The 20569-nt window shown below is 36.1% G+C and overlaps 1 protein-coding gene across 15 annotated transcripts in view; it reads left to right on the top strand.

The window, feature by feature from the left end:
* Window positions 1-20569, top strand: part of RALYL (RALY RNA binding protein like) — a 632446-nt gene that overhangs the window by 251870 nt on the left and 360007 nt on the right. For 6 of the 15 annotated variants that reach the window (XM_040993906.1, XM_040993930.1, XM_040993841.1 and 3 more), the window contains one exon: window positions 3481-3486. The exons of the other annotated variants lie outside the window; for them this stretch is intronic. The gene's annotated coding sequence lies outside the window, so the exon portion shown is untranslated. The remainder of the gene's footprint in view (window positions 1-3480; window positions 3487-20569) is intronic. 15 annotated transcript variants of the gene reach the window in all.

The raw sequence follows: 20569 nt of genomic DNA, 5'->3' as shown, positions 1-20569 counted from the left end.
ATTGCAGGCATGGATAATGGCAGGGACTCCAGCATCCTTCTGTCCAGATACAGCTAATAGTTTCATTAGTTGTTTATCTTTGATCTGGAAGTAGAGATGCACACTGCACTGCATCCTCACATCTGGACATGATAGTCTTTCATTACGCGGTCACCACACGTCCCTCTTCAATGAACAACCACAATACAAAATCAACATCAGGAAGAAAAATAGAAATTTACAACACCATGAATTTCTCAAGAGGTTTTGCTAGTTCAACAATCTGAATTGCTAGCAATTCCACCACTTCAATAACAATGAAATCTCTCCTAAATCCACTGGCTGCTATAGCTCACCTTATTGTCTCCGTCTGCCCAGATCTTCACTGCTAATGATTGGCTGGGGTAGTTGATCAATTTATTCTGTCTTCATGCTCTGCCATGGTACCAGAGGTCTTCTGGAAGCTCGAATATACTGCCTTATCCTCCATCTACATTTGGATATTCTGTCCACGGCTCTGTCCTGAGCCACTGCGGAGGCCCAGCTCTGACATATCCAGTCTGCTGTACATGCTGACAAGCATGGGAACCAGAGTGGGGAGGTGGGGGTTGTGGGTTGCTCTAAAAAGACTGCAGCTTATCAATTTGCCATGTGTATTTCATCCATTGAAGATGATATGCTCATTTCTTAACTGCATTCCATTATTTGGGTTTTTTAAAGATTTATTTTATTTGTATTGCAAAGTCAGATATACAGAGAGGAAGAGAGACAGAGAGGAAGATCTTCCATCCAATGATTCACTCCCCAAGCTACTGCAACAGCCGGCGCTGTGCCAATCTGAAGCCAGGAGCCAAGAACTTTTTCCGAGTCTTCCACGTGGGTGCAGGGTCCCAAGGCTTTGGGCTGTCCTCGACTGCTTTTCCAGGCCAAAAGCAGGGAGCTGGATGGGAAATGTAGCTGGCAGGATTAATACCAGCACCTATATGGGATCCTGGCGCGTACAAGGGGAGAACTTTTAGCCGCTAGGCTACGCCGCCAGACCCAGGAACCCATTATTTGTTGTTATTAAGTTCCTTGAGTTACTTATACTAGCGAATATAAACTATTTATCAGATTTACAACTTGGAAATATTTTCTCCCCTTCTTTTTGCTTCTTATTTGAGGGTTTTTTTTTTTCCTTTTTCAGTGCAGGAGTTTCTTAGCCTGATGTTATCCTATTTGCCAATTTTACCTTTATTGCAGTATTTTTACTGTCTTACTTAAGAAGGCTTTGCCTATGTCAGTGCATGGTAGAATCTCCCTTTGTTCTCTGCAACAATTTGATCATTTCAGGTCCTAGATTTATATCTCTGATTCATTGTGACTTGATCTTTGCTCAGGACTTCAAGTACTTGTGTAGCTGGAGCTCCAGTTGTGCCAAAGCTGTGTTTTGACGAGACTGGCCTTTTCTCCAGGGAGCTTTTTTTAGTTTATTTGTCAAAAATCAGTTGGTTCAAATGAAAAGACCAGTATCTAGTGTCTCTACTCTGTTTCAAGGGTCTGCATATATTTCAGTAATTGGTGTGTTGTCAGTTTCAATATTATGGACATCTGTTTTACTGTAGAATATGCTATAGGAAACAAATTGAGGTTTCGAGATACTAAGAAGAAAGATTACATAATTTGCAAGTAAATTTTTAACATGCATGATTGTTGCTTCATAAATTTCATGTCTATGCATGTTAAAATTTGTATTGTCAGCTGCCACAAATGTGGAAATCCGTGAAATTACCTGAGTTTAAAAAAAAAAGGTATTTTTAAAACACATAATAAGGATATTTTGGGTAAAATAAGCTTCCAAGTATTTCTGCTCTATAAATATGTATGTTAATTATTAATAAGTGATTCTTACACCTAGGAGATGTATAAGAACAAATTTATGGGCAAACTGTATTGTATTGCAGTGTATTTTCTCTTTAATGCATTTTCTACATTCAATAAGCTCCTCCAATAGGATTGCAGGCTCTGTACATTATTGTTCTGTGCCTTTCCTAGGCACATTAACAGGGAGTTAGTTTGGAAACTAATCAGCCAAGACACAGACTGGAGCCTCTTTGGGATCTCAGCTTTGCAGGTGGCAGTTTATCTTGTTACATCAAGATGTCAGTCTTCCAATTTTTTTTTAACTGATACTTGCTGTTTTCTTGTTAGCTTGCAGTGAGTGAGGTTCTTTCCCCTCTTATTTTGTTCATTAATAAAAGAGCATTTTGAGATAGCCCATAGACTGCCATATTTTGAAGAAACAAAAAAAATTTATTTTTATTGGAAAGACAGATTTACAGCGAAAGGATAGACAGAGAGAAAGATCTTCTGTCTGCTGGTTCACTGTCTAAGTTACTGCAATGGCTAGAGCTGAGCCAATGTCTGTAATGCCTGGAATTGAGCTGATTTGAAGCCAGGAGCCAAGAACCTCCTCCTGGTCTCTCACACAAATGACGGGTCCCAAGATTTTGGGTCATCCCCTGCTGCATTCGAGACATGAACTCATACTCATATGGGATCCCGGTGCATGCAAGGTGAGCATTAGCCAGTTGTGCCATTGCACCAGGCCTCTGGCTTACTCTAAGTTTAACAAATGATATTAGTTATTTAATTCATAAAATTGCAATGGAGAAGATTTTTCAATGGACAAGAAGATTACTAAATCATACAAAATGAAGCACAATTTGTTTTAAAGGGTCAGGAAGATTACAATAACAATAGACATTCTTTCAAGAAAGATTTTAGCTGTATCATAATTCAGGAATGAATTAGTGGGGAAAAAAAAGCAGGTTTATATTTGACTTGCTGCATGCTAGAAAATGAGATAGTGTTGGATGCAAGGAATACATTATGGGGAAGACATTACGATATTACCAATGAGAAACTGCCAACAAGGAAAAAGCATGAGAGTAGAGGAACCAATAGAGAAAGCTTCAAATGTCAGCTATAAAGACAGTTACTGCTAGTAAGCACGTGAAGCTAATGTGTTCCTACTCATATGCCAATGGCTCATGTTTAACAGGGGCACGTAGCGTTGAAGATGCTTCTCTGTGTTCAACAATCGACTTAAATACTCAGAACTCTTCTGTCAACACAACTGAATATTGCTCAGCTCTTAGAAAATCCTGATGAGCATTACAATGGATGAAATGTGATATCATTATGTTAAGTGTAATAAACAATAATTAAAATGAAACAAGTAAATCCCATGTGTTGCCTTAGACATGAAAGGGTATATATACGTAATGAAACATATCTGGATGCCAAATTATTTGATATAGAAACCATTACGAATATTGTTTTCAGGGCCCAGTGCAGTAGTCTACACAAGTAGACGTCCTTGCCTTGTACGTCCCGGGATTCTATATGGGCACAGGTTCAAATCCTGGCAGTCACTCTTCCCTGCTTTTGGCCTGGGAAAGCAGTCAAAGATGGCTCAAAGCCTTGGAACCCTGCACCTGCCTGGGAGCCCCAGAGGAGGCTCCAGTATCCTGGCTTCAGATTGGCTCAGCTCTAGCCATAGTGGGTGCTTGGAGAGCAAATCAGCAGATGCAAGATCTTCCTCTCTGTCTCTCCTAATCTCTGTATATCTGACTTTCCAATAAAAATAAAATAGTTTTTGAAAGAAACAGAAACAGAGAAAAATGGAGATATGGAGAGCGAGCAAAAGAGAAGGCTGGGGAGCAGTTACAGATTTGTGCAGCCAATGTGCAAGTCAATATGGGCAGTGCCCAGACAACTGAACATTGATCTATCACATGGCCCAGCAATACATCCAAAAGATGCAAAAGATGCGAATCTACACATAAGGAAGCAATCTCCATTCCTATATTCATAGCAGCACAATCCGTAAAAATGAAGACATGGAAACAAAGTAGATGCCCATCAAAAGAAGGTTGGATAAAGTCATCATGGGGTATCTACTTTATGGAATATTACTTAGCTATTGAAAATTAATTCTACCATTTGCCACAAAATGCTCCCAACTAGACACCATGATGCTCAGTGAAATAAACCATTCCCAAAAGGACAAATAGCATATGTTTTCTCTGACTTAAGACAATCTCCATGTAAAATACAAAGCAACAGGTTATATAGGAATACAGGTATGCATTTATGTTCTCATAAACAACCAAATAATGGAGACTAAGGTACTGGTATCAGAAGAACTGAAGTGTGCATCTCTACTCCCTAAAAAGAAGGACTCCCAATGAAATTGTATTTCTCCCTTGACCACAAGATACTGGATTCTCTGCTATTGCCTATACCTACAATATCATGACACATAAATAGCAAAATGTTAGAATTATGACTGCAGCTGAAGGCCTGTATCAGTGAATAATAGAGGAAACAATGATGAGGGGAGAAAGGGAAAGAGGAAAATAAATGAATGAATAAATAAATAACAGAAAAGGGGTAGCAATTCTTGTTAGAGATGTGGAAACATTATTTCAGGTGGTGAGAACTTGTTCCCAGATGGAAGAAAGACAAAGATGAATTATCTGAAAACTACAGAGCAGTTTAACCTGCACCATTATGGAAAGAAGCAGTTGAATAGCCTGGGAGATTACAGACAAAAGCTTAAAAGGAGGACTGCAGCATCAATTTTGCTACAATAATCACTGCATAAGAAAAATTACTAAGTGGTCCAGGAATATTGTCTACTTGTGAAAGTTACACACTTTAATTTTTAAAAATAGCAAACCCTGGGCTATGAATCAAAATTTCTGGATACAGAAAAATTTCCCCTACATTTAAAATAAAAATATCTAAATATTATTTCTGCGAGTTTTCTAAATTGTAGGGGTATACAACCTGTCTAGCCCTATTCCTATACAACCTGTTTATTCCTGTATTATTGGTAAGTCTACTCCAGGTGCTATTGTGCTTCTGCCTGTCCGCATGTTTCTCCCTCTCTCTCTCTTTCTCTCTCTCTCTCTCAGTCTTCATACATGAAACACATATACACACAATTTCTGCTGGGTGACTTCTTTCAGATATCCTCTTTTGGTTCTTTTACTTTCAACCAGAGTCACAGGACATTGAAAGATCTTTATGAATTTTCCAAGCTCTCATACTCCTCTATATATAGTCTCTTATTAATATTCATATGTTCTCATAAATTATGTGCCTCTTGATATCCATGAGAATCAAATACTTAAAGGAAGCTTGCTGTTTTCAAGGCAGAAATCAAACTTTTCCTTTTTCCTGTAGACCTTGTACTCCATACATACATACAGCATAGCAATTATGTAATAAAAAAGGAGAAGTTTGAAGTGAATGATTTTATGAACCACAAATATGGTACAACTTTATGTCCTAGCTGCTCTATTTCCCATCCAGCTCCCTGCTTGTGGCCTGGGAATACAGTGGAATCCTGCACTGGAGTAGGAGACACAAAAGAAGCTGGTGGCTCATGGCTTCAGGTCAGCTTAGCTCCGGCTGTTGTGGCCACTTGGATAGTGAACCAGCAGACAGAAAATCTTTGTCTCTGCATCTCTTTTTCCCTGTGGATCTGTCTCTTCAATAAAAACAAGTCTAAAAAAATTGAATAAAAAGTTACCAACTTGATTGATCCTTTGGTAACACTGAATAAGTGAAATTTATAGATTTTACGTAAAATATAGGAAAGTGAACACTGGAGCATCATATCACAATCCACTGGTATAGAAAGCTGGGAAAGTGAAAGTTGTTTGTGGAAAGAGTTAAAATGATTATCGATGGCCTTGTGTTGCAGTAGATTAAGTTGCCACACTGGATGTCGCTTGTAGGTCCTTATTGCTCTGCATATGATCAAGCTTCCTTCCAGTATCAAGCCCTGCCACGCCTGTGGGACAATATGATGGAGTCCCTGACTCTGCCTTAATCCAGCCCTAGCCTGATCCATCCCTAGCCATTGCAGTCATTTTGCAAATGAACCATCAAAGAGAAGATCTTCCTCTCTCTCCCTCTCCCCCTATCTCTCAGCCCCCTTCACTAAAAAATAATTGTTTGAAAGTAAAATGAAATGTGATGGAGTGTTTCAAGAAATACTCTGTATGTTATTTGGGTGGTATTGCACACACATATGTAATTATTAAATCTCATGAAATTGAATAATTAAGTGCTATACATTATATTATGTGAAAATTATATATTTAACTTTACAGATCAAAAATAAACTGAAAGTGAGTGAATAGAAACATTGAAATAGCACATCCCACTATTATTCTGCATCATATAATAATAATTGATGTTTTAATTTAGTAGATATTATTCAATTAATTTCTTTATATTTTACTTTTAATGTTTAGCAAAAACCTAAAGCCTTTAGCAAGATAAATTTATTTGTAGGATCACATTGTTGAGGACAAAATAGTAACATATTTCCTTTTTGGTTTTACATTTTGTGCTATGATACACATAGTGTTCACTCATACATGGTAGTATCAAGAAAATAGCATGTGTTAACTAAGTTGCTTCACATTAATCCTGTGGTATGCAGTAAATGTGCTTTGCCACTCTGGTTATAATCAACATTTGACAGAGTTAATTTTGGTGTGTGTGATATCTACTCTGTGTTGATTTATGCCCAAAGAATGCTTTTGTAGATCTTTTAAAGCTATCAGATGTGTTCTGTACTCTTATGCAAACCAATAGCTACTCATCTGCTCAGCATTTAGCAGCTTCAGAACCCCCCATCATTCTGCAAATGGCTGTACTCAGCGGCCTGAGATGATCATGTAGAGATGAGCAGAATATATCCTAATATTCTGCATTCTGGCACAATGAGAAACTATGCATGTTCGTAATAATTTTTTTTAATTATCATAGGGAATTGTAGGACTGTTTCAACTCCTATTCTAGCAGATAAAGATAATCTGGGCAAATGAAGTCATCATTAAATTAATTATGATATAATCAAATATATTGCAATGTCTTATGGCATAACTGTTTATGCATCATTAGAAATAGTGGCACCTTCATAGATCACTGATGCATAATGGATAAAATTTTAAATAGCTTCAAATTGAAAATACTCAGTATTTTTTAGAAAAATTTGTGCCCTTGATTGATATGAAATTTGATACTAAATTTTATCTAGACTGTTTCCAGTATTGTCTGAATTAAACTATATATGTAAAAGATAATGACTTGTGATTTTATGCTGCACCATATTTTTTTAAAGGTTTATTTATTTTTATTGAAAAGTCAGATTTACAGAGAGAAGGAGAGACAGAGGAAAATCTTCCATCTGATGATTCACTCCCCAAGCAGCCAACGGCAAGAGCTGAACCAATCCGAAGCCAGGAACTTCTTCCAGGTCTCCCATGCAGGTGCAGGGTCCCAAGGCTTTGGGCCTTCCTCAACTGCATTCCCAGGCCACAAGCAGAGAGCTGGATGGGAAGTGAGGCCACTGGAAAGGAACCGAGGCCCATATAGGATACTAGCGGCACATGCAAAGCAAAAACTTTAGCCGCTAGGCTATCACACTGTGCCCACTACAATACATTTTTGAAAAAGGTTTTTGAATACATACAATCAATATGAATTATATTGCAATTCTCAAGTTTTTATCTTAGTGTTCTGGAAATTTAAAATTTAAAATGAGGACCGGATTACTTATTTCATTCTCTAATAGTAGGTTTCAGTGTGCTCCTGAATAGGATTTTATTTTCTTCTGTTTTATAGGGCAGCAAAACTTACTCCAAAACCAGCCTTATTTTATTTCCTTTAAGGATTAATGATGAATTTTCCAAGAATAGACTTGTTAGTAATTTTAGCATAGAATATTATTTGCTGTTGCAGTACATGTCTTGTGACGCTGCTGAATGCCTTCAAGTTCATTTGGTCAGTCAGGCCATTGTATTGTGACTGATTTGTAAATTTAATAAAATGGTAATCTTGTAAATTTCATCTTTGCCTTAATACTTTCTGCTTTGTATTTAACTATAGTACAAATGATTGCAAATCACTTCAGTCATGTCTTTGTCCTGCATTTAATTCTGCATTATTCAGTGAAAGACATCATCAACTCAAGGGTGGGAAGTATAATTGATGAGCCAATGGGATGGTTAACTGGAAGGCTAGTTATCATCAACAAAGAAAAGACAGAATTTATTGTACTTTGCATAGCTGTAAAAGACCAACAACACTAAGAGGAATTCAGAAACCCTTTTTGATCAAAGCTTGACACTTCTATAACAATTACCCTATCTCCAATAGAATATCCTTTTACTTTGCAGTATGTCAAATTACTGTTCACTCTTTCATACTTTGTTTCATTAGTCATGTTTTAATGTTTAGGTCTCCTTTTTGCTTAAATAATTCTGAATTATATCAACTCACAAATATATGTACTTTTAGTATTTCTACAATAAAGGTTCATCTTAAAATTGGTACATGTTTAGTAAAGTTAATTTCTGTTTTCTGAAGAAGTTTTATTGAGCTTTATTGAGTTTATGTTTTGTTGCAATAAACTGTATCATAGAAACTAAGGACAAAGTATCATTCAATAAACATGTCGATGTAACAAATATTTTATTAACTATGTTTCCTTGCCAGGGATACAGCTGCTTACAGTAAAAGTCAGAACAAGAACAAAAAAATCTTGTTCTCCTCCAATGTTTAGAAATTTAAAAAGTACGTACCAAATAAGCTGACCATGATATTGTAAATTACACTTGCAGCATAATGAAGATATGTCTGAAATGGTGCATTGAGACTAGAATGTTGGTCTTTGTACCCATTTCTTTACCTACAATGTCAGGAGACACTTAAATGTAAGAATGATGGCCTTGTGAGTGTTGTTGAGGGACTAAGCTAAGCTCTTGTTGCAATGTAGGGAAAAATGGCAAGGGAAAGGGGGTGAGGGAGGTGGAAGGGGAAATCCCTGAGCTTAAGAAACTGTATCATGAAAAATACAGAATCATTTTAAATGCCATAGGCTAGCCAAAGGGAGTGAATAAATTTCGTTGTGCTTTTCAAAGGAGAAGTAACTCCTCTAACAGAAGGACACCACACAGGAGGAAAAAGGGTAAGCAATGCCATAGAATGTCAGGGTGGGAACAGAGAATGAGAGGTTACATGGAACTGTAGCACAGGGAAGTCCCTGTCAAATGAACAGAACATCGGGAAAGGAAAAGTTGAAACATAGAAAGCTCTGTCACTTCACTATCACTCTGTGAGCTGGAACGTGAGAGCAAATAAAAATAAACATTAAAAACAACAAATAGCCACCTAGTACACTTAATGAAATACTGCCATAATCCATAATGTACAGGTCACTTGAGACCTTATAGGTCATTGTCAGAATTTTATTAAGAAAAAAAAATCTATCTATTTTTCTTTAGTGCTGCAGCGCCATGATATGACTTACACAATAAAATGATCATTCTGGCAGCTCTGGCCCTTGTGATGGATTATAGCAGCACAAAGGAAAGCAGTACCTTGAAGAGTCTTTGGATTTTGTTTCAAACAACAATATCACATATGTAAATACAACAAAAATAATTTAATTCAAATATATTATTACTATTAAAGTTGTGGGTGTTTCTGACTTTCAAGTAAATATTTATTTGTCATTTATTTCAAATAAATAAAAAGAATAATAATTTAAGTCAGCAGTGATAAAAGTTTTTTTTTTTTCAGGTTATTCCTTTTGAGGTTATCTGCTCATTATTTGTGAGATACTTCCCTGTTCTGCAGTTCTACAAAACTACTCCTTATTCCTTGTACCCATCCTGGCATTTCACATCTCCATGAACTTTCTGAAGATCTCTTGAAAATTATTAGCATAGGGCTTCATTAGATAAATACATAAAGTAAAAATTTCATAATAAACTGTAAAAGTACATATAACATTAAGTATTTACATTGCATCGCAGAAACAAAGTAACTCAAAATCTGTTGCTGACACTATGAATGCAATATCATGTTTAGCTCTAAATATCTGTTCTCAGTTTTTAAAAATTGCATCACGTTAATACTTAACCTAAGATCGGCTCTCTTAAGAAAGCTTTCTGTTGATAATATGGGATTGCTGATTATGGGGATGTTATGCACCACATCTCCTGAAATTTGTTCATCTTGCATAACTGACACTTGATGCCCAATGGGGAGTTACTAATCTAATCTATTATTTAAATTCATGGTTAAGTAGTGCAAGGGTTTGGAGATATGAGCTACTCCTGAAGTGGGTTTTCCAAAATTTCATGAATTTATGAGTGCTCTTGGAAGCTTTCATAATGAAGTTGGCTAAGTTAATGACCACAGAGATTACTTTTTTTTTCCATTTCAAGAATAAGAAATTAATGAATGAAAGAATGAAAATTACCCTTAAATTATTAAAATACAAAACTAATGAGAACAAGTGTTCAGAGCTTACACAAATTTTTATTAAGAAAAACTTTTTTATATAAATCCTGATTAAAACTCCCTGCACTTACCCCAGTTGGCTATTCCACTGTTAGCAGGCTGCTGAGTTATAAGATAATAAGGAATCTCAGGCAAATATACTTATTAGAAATTCTTGGGATACACTTACAGAAGTTATTTCTGCTTCATTACACTGTTCCTTTGTTTGAATGTATTATGTTTGATAAATGCACAACAGAATTGGTGTTCAATAGGAAAAAAATTCTTCAAAGAATTAAATCATTTCCTGATTTTTATATATGACAGAATTGAAGAACAACTATGGGCAGAGGTCAAATCGAGGCTTGTAACTGACTTTTATGGATAAAGTATTACTGGAACCCAGCTAGTGTCATTATTCTGCATATTGTAGACAGCTGCTAGTAAGCTACAAAGAAACAAATGAGTAGTTGACGGAGATATCAAGGGGCCCGTAAAACCTAAGCTTGATCCAGTTTAACTGTGATGCATGCAGTAAGTGATGTACTGTTAGATACGTAACATTGAGGCACATATTTTTACTACTATTGAAGGCATCAGTGAAAGATATGCATTTCCACGAAATGCAATTATGAAATATTAGTTTTATGTTCCAATTAATAATGAAAATAAAAGAGCTTTTATAGAATAAGAATGACTGAATTATTACCCATATATAGTAGAGTAACAGGGGATGATTTAGCTGGAGACGATTTATAACTTCACTTTATATAGATAGATATTTTCATGCCCCAAATATTTTACTTCTGGAAATGATTGTAACAAATGTGGTTCCCTCTCTTCAACACGAGTTGTATGACCAGCTCCAAAAACTCATTAATACGCATATGGCTGAATATTACTTTTGCTCAATTAGTTCCATGAGTTACCTTCATGTAATTTAGAGAAAAACAAGAGTAATAACAACTTCTTAAGGCATCCACACTATCCAGAAGTACTATGCTTCTGAGGATTTCTTAGCCAAAAACACATACAAACAGATAGTTGAGTTTGAAATTTCATGTAAGACCTCCTTAATGTTTTAGCGATCAGTGGTCATACCAAATAATCACCACTAACTTGGACGAATTTATTGGGATCCAAACATACAACACAGAAGTTTTCCAGAAAGCCTCTCATTTAGTTGCAGAAACTGACAAGCAGAAGAGAAATTACTTCAAACTGTGTTGTTATTATTAGATGTGAAGTAACACAAAGCTCTATGGAGTAACCTTGAAAGAACAAGTGAAGCAATTATAATAATATAAAGATCAAGTAGTGAAACATCCAGCGATCAGTGTCTATGAAAAAGAAGTAGGGATTGTCTAGGAATGACAGCAATTAAAGGTAGCTGGTAATTTCATGTTAAGGACATAAAAAAGACCCCAAATGCATAGAAACACACGTGTATTGACCATCTGTGGAGCGGAAAGCTGTTTATGACATATGGAATTTGTTTGTTTCATAGTCTTGAAAAGCAGGTCAGATGAATGAAAAGGAAATGCATCATGAAAGAATGTCCAAAGAAATAGATATTTTCCTCAAAGATAAAGAGTGATGTTAATTTATAGAAAGTAGCACAGATTCACTTTTTTGTGAAGTCTGTGTTGATAGTCATGGAAAGCAGATGCTGTGGGAAAGAGACCATGTTGAGAGGGGAACAACCAATCACATCACTTTAATAATACTGAAAATCTGACCTCTGGGAAGATGTGTATCAGTATAAACAAATAACATATTTATGAGCTGTCATTAGCCATAACTCATCAATTCATGTGTGTCCTGAGCCTTTCATTTCTCCTTCACCATTAGAACATTTCAAATTTCCTTTTCTATAAGCTCTCTCTGCTTAGTGGGGTAATTTTAGGGCTTCCGTCTGAGTGCAAGCAAACTCTCTGAGGCACCATAGCAAAGGAGGGTAATCTGCTTATGGGTCAGTGGAAAGTGAAATGAAGAACTTACGGAAGGAGATACAGAAGTGTTGCCTAGAAAAATCCCTGGGCTCGAGTATATTGCAGTTCTCACTGAAGGCGTACCTGTCAATGAGCAGAATCAATGAGACTGACTTAAGCTCTAATTATGTTAAGTGCTTTTGATAATCCATGGAAATTGAATTAAAAGATAAATCCATTTTAGTTTAAAATATCTATGCCCTTAGTTTTCCTACATTCTTCAATTCTGAGGTCCTGGGTACCAATTTGCTGTATTTTCTCATGTGTCGAGTGGTATTTGCAGCAGGTCAAGCCTGCAGCAAGCTCTAACAGGAGAACGCCAACAGAAGCAGGGGGAAAGTAGCAGTATCTTTTTGCTGGTTGGTAATGGGTCAGCTCATAAGCTGGCTGTCCTCCACGGCACTAACTCTAGCTCTCTGTCACTCTTGGTGCCAACACTAAGCCAAACTTTAGGATCAGGAATAGGACAGAGTTCAATTTATTTCTGTAACTTGCAAAGAAACTCTTATGAAGCTGTGTAGACTCACAAGGAGTGAGTTTGCACAGTGGCCAAGTAAGATGTTCACTGCTTTACTGGGAGAACATGACACTTATAGATTACACTGACAGTGGGTATCTGTATTGCAGAGAATCAGGGCCAAAGAGAAACAGGCGTTCACCTCAAGCATCTCTGTCTCATCTCAAGCATTCTGTGTGAATCATCACCCAAGAAAGCCACCATCCTCCCTCATGGTGCAAGTGCTCTTCCATAAACAGAGCCTGACCATCTGCTAGCCTTCTCCCAATCTTCTCAGAAGAGGGACATTCAGATTCAGTACATAGCAGTGGGAACACGAGCCTCAAGCCTCACTGTTTTGAAAGAACATTTTGCCTTTTCATTTTTTCACATTATTTCTCAGAGGCCAAAGAGGAAATTTCAGGGGGAAGAAAAAAAGCAGACAAAAAAAAAATTGCTCTTATCTAAGGAAATTTTCTCGAAAATGAATTTGGATGTAGCATAAAATGAATAATTCCTTAATATTTAATGTAGTCTCTTAAAAATAGTTTAATGATAGCCTCTCATTGATGCCAAAGATTCATTTTTCTATATTAAGAGACAAGTAGTTATGGGACCCTTATAAATTTCTTTTCAACTTTGTTTCTTTGGGGGATAAATCCAATCCTATGTCGTTACTTTTCAGATGCTCATTATTTGTAAATTTGTGAAAAACGGGAGGCAAATTGAGATTATCCCAATTTTAAAGGAAACAAAATAGAAAAAAATTACTATTTTAAAAAGTTATGCAGGGGCCCTCACCATGGCTCAACTGGCTAAATCTCCACCTTCAATCACTGGCATCCCATATGCACTCTGGTTTGTGCCCTTCCTGCTCTATTCCCAGTCCAGTTCCTGGCTTGTGGCCTGGGAAAGCAGTGGAAAATGTCTCCAAGAGTGTTGAGATCCTGCACCCCTTGCACATGGGAGAATTGAAGGAGGATCCTGAGCTCCTGGCTTGGGTTCAGTTCAACTCTGGCCATTGCAGCCATTTGGGGAGGGAAACTAGCAGATGGAAAACCTTTCCATCTGTCTCTCCTTCTCTCTGTAAGTATACCTCTCCAACAATAACAACAACAAAATTAAAAGAAGTTACCAAGCACTTTTATTATAGATCCAGTTTTTAACTTTACAACCATAAACAATTTTCATAAGTCCTAGTGTCTTAAGGTATAAAAATATTTTAAAGAATACAAAATAAAAATATTTTATTGAGACTTTTCCCCTCTTTTCTACTTTAATTGTTAAAGTAACCCCAGACATGGGTCTAAGAATTTGCAAATTATGTTTGAATCCTAAACCAGACACTCTTTAGAATCCTTTCCTAGGACAGACACAGAGCTGCTCTAAAGTTTTTGAAAGGGATTTCATACAAAATATTTTTATAATATTTAGATATGTATGCTATCCATGCCACAAAAGCAAACAAAATGTCGGTAAATCCTTCTTGCTCTCTGAAATGAATCCAGATGTCTTTGCTTAGCATTCAGAGTCTCCACAGTTCAATCTTAATTTATCTTTTCAGCTCATCTCCAACTGTTTCTTTATGTGTATGTAGTGCAGTCATCAAACTGAATATTTTATGAAGCTGCTCATGCTTTTAATCTGTTGAAATCCTTTCTCCTTCACTAACCATATGAATGCATCATCTACATGAGATCTATTTTTCATAATTTTGCTGGATATCATAGATTTTGTCTTTTCCTCTTATGAATACCTATGACAATGGAAATGTATTAGTTATAGAAATGAATGAATACATGTATAGCAAGTCATGACACTGTAGGGTTTTATATAGTTTCATGTAGTATGGTTATATCTGTAATTATGCTTATATTTTTCTCTTTATTGAATTTTGTATTCTCAGGCATCGCATTATTTTGCATTTTTCATATTGCATCATGTACCTAGAGTAGAAACAGCAAAGATTATGCTCACAATAAAGTCTAGGATCTTTAATATCTTCCTTGGGGAACAAATTTCTTTTAAAGAAATGCAGTTCACCTGAAGATTAGCATACAGCACATCATTCTGTGCTTTATCAAATAGTCCCAAAGTGGATTATAACTTTATCTAAGATTATTGGAAGTGTCAGATTGTGTAAAAATATTTTCAAATGTCAATTTGAAAAATGTAATTGGACTATTGATTAAAATCTACTGATTTTTATATTTTCTATGTTTATTTCCCTATTACTTAATGTTTGTTTTTTTAAATATCCAGGGTCCTGTGAGATAGTCTAGTGGCTAAATCCTTGCCTTGCATGTGCTGGGATCCCCTATGGACAGCATTTCGTGTCCCAGCTACTCCACCTTTCATCCAGTTCCCAGCCTGTGGCCTGGGAAAATACTAGAGGATGGCCAAAAGCCTTGGGAAGCTGCATCCATGTGGCAGACCTTGAAGAAGTTCCTGCCTCCAGGATTAGGATGAGCTCAGCTCCAGTTTTTGCGACCACTTGGGGAGTGAAGCAGCAGACAGAAGATGTTTGTCTCTGTCTCTGCTTCTCTCTGTAAATCTACCTTTCCAATAAAAAATAAAGTACTCAAAAAAGGTAATATTGTAAAACAATATGTCTTGACACAAAAATGTGCATAATTACCCATATGTATCCAACACATATAAACTTTTAAGAACAGGTAACTAATTTATTCCTACCAGATACATGATATTTCAAAATCATATTATCTCCTTGCCATTTAGTTTCCACTTATCTTTACTCTGAAAAGCTTAAGTGCTCATCTTGAGGTTTTATTGTTTTCTTATGTTTGTTTCGTTAGTTTGGGCCTTACATTGCATAGCCTCATAGTTAGGCAATAAACAGTGCCTACACTGAGTTATATTTGCTTCTTTCTCAACATTCTTTTTTTTTTTTTACAAATCAATGATTCATTTATTTGAAAGGTGGAGTGAAAGGAAAAGAGGGCAAGAACAAGAGAAAAGGGAAAGAGAAACCAAGAAACACAGAGATCTTCCATCTGCTTGTTGACTCCCCACATGACCTCAGTTGCCAAGGTTGGACCAGACTGAAGCCAGAACCTCCATTCAGATCTCCCACATTACAGGTGGGAAACTAAGTACTTGCACTAGCACCTACTTCTTTTCCAGACACGTTAAGAGGAAGCTTGTTAAGAAAAGAAGCAACTGACACTTGAACCCATATTGGAGTGTAGGATGTTGGGGTGATATTGCAGAAGGTTGTTAACTCACGGCATCACGGCCTTTTCTCTACATTCTTAACAGAACTTGTATTTTTCCTTTAAAATAGCAGCCAGTCCAACCAAATGAGATATCTCATTGTGGCTTTGATTTGCAATTTTCTGATGATCAGTGATGTGGAACATCTGTTTTAGCACTGGTTGGCCAGTTGTATTTCTTCTGGAAGTGTCAGCTTGTATCTACTACACGTTTTGAACTGTTTGTGTGTGTGTGTGTGTATGTGTGTGTGTGCGGGGGTGGCAATTGCATTCTTTGAATTTCTTATGTGCTCTGGTTAGCACAGTTTTCAAATGAAGCAAATGGAGCTTCTATGTTTAAATCATTTCAACATGCAATTATTATTCTCCGCACGACTTCTCTTAATAATTCAAAGATAAAGTTGTTTGTATTAATTAAAATATATGCATGTATTCTTCTACCTGAAAATCTATTACCACACCCATAGTGAAACATTAAATATATTACATATTACACCCTGATTTTGTGATCTAGCCCAAACTTCACACTTTCTAATACTTCAAACCACAATCTGTTCAACTCAAATAATGCGATTATAATTTTATTTCAACTTTCAAAATTTATGTCATTTATTTTGATTATTTAATATGGTACTAGGGGAGTTCTGCTGTAATTTTTTTCATTATGGCTCAGAAATAAAAATAAATGTGGAAATATTATATTTTGTACCCCTGAAATTCCCAGAGAAGGTACATACATTTAAGATCGTAAGTATGTTTCATCAATATTTGTTTGAGGCTAATATGAGTATTCAAACTTCTGGAAGAATCGACCAATAAAATCACTTAGACTAATGAATTAAGTTTGGCCCTCACTATCCAGTCATATTTGCATCCGTGTCTTACAATCCTATTGCCCTGTGAGCTGATAAATACTCCAACCCAGAGCAAAAAATTCATCTTTGATCGTTACTCACACGTGTGTGCAAACAGAAGAAGAAATAGTAAATCCACTACTGCAGGGAGCCACATCGCATGTCAGAGCACCTGATCGGGAATCCTTTTATGCTCCTGATTCTAACCTTGCTAATGTGCACCCTGAGAGATACCAAGAGATGACACAGCCTTTGTGTCTGTCACTGTCACGCTTGTGGGAAACCTAGACTGAGCAGCTCCTGGCTCTCAGTTTGGAAGTTGGCTTGGTCTTGCCTCTTGAGGGTATTTGGGCAGTGAAACAACAGATAGAGAGTTCTCTATTTTTCAATCACCCGTTATGCAGGTACATTTTAATAAAAAGGGTGGGAAAAATGTATCACCTGTGGGAAGGTGTGGTGAATTGAATGACATTATGTGATTTCTACATGAAATCTTTGAAAACCCTTTATATGTATTTGTAGTGTTTATAATAATGTTATTTGTATCAAACATTTTAAGATTTGTGAGAATAGAATCTCTAGGTTATTAATATGTTTTCTTTCATGCTATGTTATTTCCATTCTTTCCAGCAAAAAAAATTACTTTTGAAGCTTAGGTTGATGCGTTAGCTTATTTTTATTTGAAGGCAACATAATTCTATCATAACTACGGCCTTTGAAAGTCATAGAGTTATCTTGTGACCTGTATAAGCTAGAAACATATCATATGGTCTCTTTTTATAGTCTTAAATCCATTAAAAATTTATAACCTAAATGAATATCCCGTCTTCATTTTGTGAATTGCAGGCTTAACATCATCCTAGGATATTCTCTTTACCCAATTAGCTCTTGAAAATACAATTTTATTGAGTAACAGGAAGCCCTTTTTAAATTCAGTATAATTTTTATTATTTAATTGGTAATTACCATTATTCCTAATTCCATTAATAACTTTAAGAATAACAATGCAGCTATTAATGGATTTCTTTTAGGGTTTATGAACATGGTCCCTCAAGGGAAATATTGAATGTATGATAGCAAGCTGCATTTCTGGCATTTCCAATGCTGAATGTGCCCATCGCTGCTATCTTTAACCTCTTCTTGTCAGGAAAGGAATAGATGCTTGAATCGCTATGTGTTTAGTTTAATCATCAAAGTTCCCTTAGTGACTTAGTGGTCTATGAATTTTATTATTATTCAAATCCAAATGAAATCACCTTTTCCCATTATAATCTTTTAAGAGGATTAAAGCAATGGCAACACATTTTTCAACAGACTCACAAAGCAACAAAAAGGTAGAAGCGAATTAGTGAAATTTTACTACAAAGTTAACTCTCAAATTTCTTGAGACAAAAGGGAAAATTGTGTTACTCCTAAAGAAAGGGTCTAAGAAATATTCAGTATGGTAATACTCATTCCTTTTTATCCCATTGACAATTATTTAACTCCCATTTATTCAGGGAATAAAAGAGTTTTGTTTTGTTGTTTTGTTTTGCTAATATTTTTCTAATATTTTCACACACTTATGCATTGGAGTGTGACCTTTATTATTTTGAGCTGTTAGAAGCCGTATTTTAATTTAAAAATTTACAAAGCTTTATAAGATTGATATCATTTAATGTGGAATTAAAGGTAATGGTCTTAAACTGAAGAAAGAGGGGTATATTGCCATGTTGGTGGCATAATTCAAAGAAGAAAACTTTCATTTCCACTTTCATTTTCTCTAGACATTTACTTGGACATATGAAGTATAACATGATAACTGGCTTTCTGCATCTGATTTTTTGTTTGTTTTATCATATGTAATGATATCTGATTTCTATCTACTTCGTTATAAATTCAGAATTTCTTTTTTTCAATTTTGCGTGTATATGCAAGACATCTTTATTCAGCCATCAGTTAGTGAGTATCTAGGTTAATTTCATATGTTTTTATTGTGCATTTAATGCTATAAATAAATGCAGGAATATATGTTATGTTTACATTGCAAACTTTAGTAACCAAAGCCTTATTGTTTATCTCCTTAGAAACCAAGCTAACAAGTAAAAGGTATATGCAACATGGGGTGATATGCAGTTGCTTTTTAGGTTATGATATTCTGTAATTTCAAAAATTATTTCTTTGAGAGGCAGAGAGAGAAAAGAATGGGGACATGGAAACACAGATAGGAAGAGCACTTGCATCCATAGGTTCTCTTCCCCAAGTATCTGGAATAGCCAGGATTAGGAATGGCAAAACCTGTAAGTCCAGAACTCAGTTGGCTCTCACATAAAGAAGACAGAACCTGACTCCTTGAGCAATCAGCATGCCACATGAGGTGAGCATTAAAAGTGGAACCAGGAACTAGAAACAGGAGTCAAACTCATCTACTCTATCATGGAATGTGCATCCTAACTGGCGTTTTAACTGTAAGACCAAACACACTTCCAGTAACTTCTTTTTGTGTGGTGCTTCTGGGGTAGGAGAGGAGGGAATAACTGTCTAAAACGTCGATTCTCCATTGTGATTTTTAACGTCGATAAATGTAAGTCCTGAGAACTATCTTACTTTATTTACCAATGTGGTTGTCTTTTAACCATTTAAATAGTTGCGTGTTGTAAGCATTGATAGACAACAGAGAACTGTTCTATAAGGTTTTCTCGTTTTCTCCTTTATAGTTTGGGGGTTCCAAGGCAATGAAAAATCAATCCCCCAAAAGTCTTAGCATCTCCTGGTCTTTTAGAAATAAGATCTAATCAGACTCCTGTGAATTGAGAGATCATAAAATTCATCGGCATTTCTCAGAGCGGAAGTTGGCAGGTGCTTGGGGTGGAAGTCCATGGAGATATATTCTTCATTTGGTATTTGATACATAACGTTATTTTTTTTAAGATTTTTTTTATTTGTATTGTAACATGAGATATACAGAGAGGTGGAGAGACACAGAGGAAGATCTTCCATCTGCTGATTCACTCAAAGAACACCCACTACAGTTGGAGCTGAGCTGATCTGGTCAGGAGCCTGAAGCCTCTTTCAGGTCTCCCATGCAGGTGCAGGGTCCCAAGGCTTTGGGCCGTGCTTGACTGCTTTTGCAGGCCAAGAGAAGACAGCTGGATGGGAAGTGAGGCCACCAGGATTATAACCGGTGCCCATATGGGATCCTGACATGTGCATGAGGATTTTAGGCACCAGGCTAATGCGCTGGGTCCTGCATAATGCTGTTTTAAAATAATTAGCTTTCTGCCATATCCAAGACAATGGACATCAGGCTAAATTTCTCTCCAAGTGTGCAATACTTAAAGTGGCATTATAAAAAACTAAAATGTGGTCATTCTAAAATTTGATCGTAAAAATATTCCTAATAGCTTCTTTTCAGGGTCTTTTAGACTGGCAGTATTTATGTTGCAACCTTGTTTCTGGCCTTTTGCTTCATGACATATGGTAAATTTTACTGATAATCAAGGCTGAATAACTTTGAACATCGACAATCAGTATGCAATCAAATGTGATGAAAAAGCATTTACACAAGCTTATTACATTCATATATATGTATATGTATTTTAAATGAGCTATTTTTAAATACTGTTATTTAAGATTTTACCATAGATTGTTAACTAGACCTATTCCTTTTTTTATCAATGC

The sequence above is a fragment of the Ochotona curzoniae genome, unplaced genomic scaffold (genome assembly GCF_017591425.1).
Source record: "Ochotona curzoniae isolate NIBS_2020 unplaced genomic scaffold, NIBS_Ocur_1.0 contig_1071, whole genome shotgun sequence".
NCBI lineage: Eukaryota > Metazoa > Chordata > Mammalia > Lagomorpha > Ochotonidae > Ochotona > Ochotona curzoniae.
Note: the sequence above shows the minus strand (reverse complement) of the source record. Positions and strands in the feature narration are given on the sequence as shown.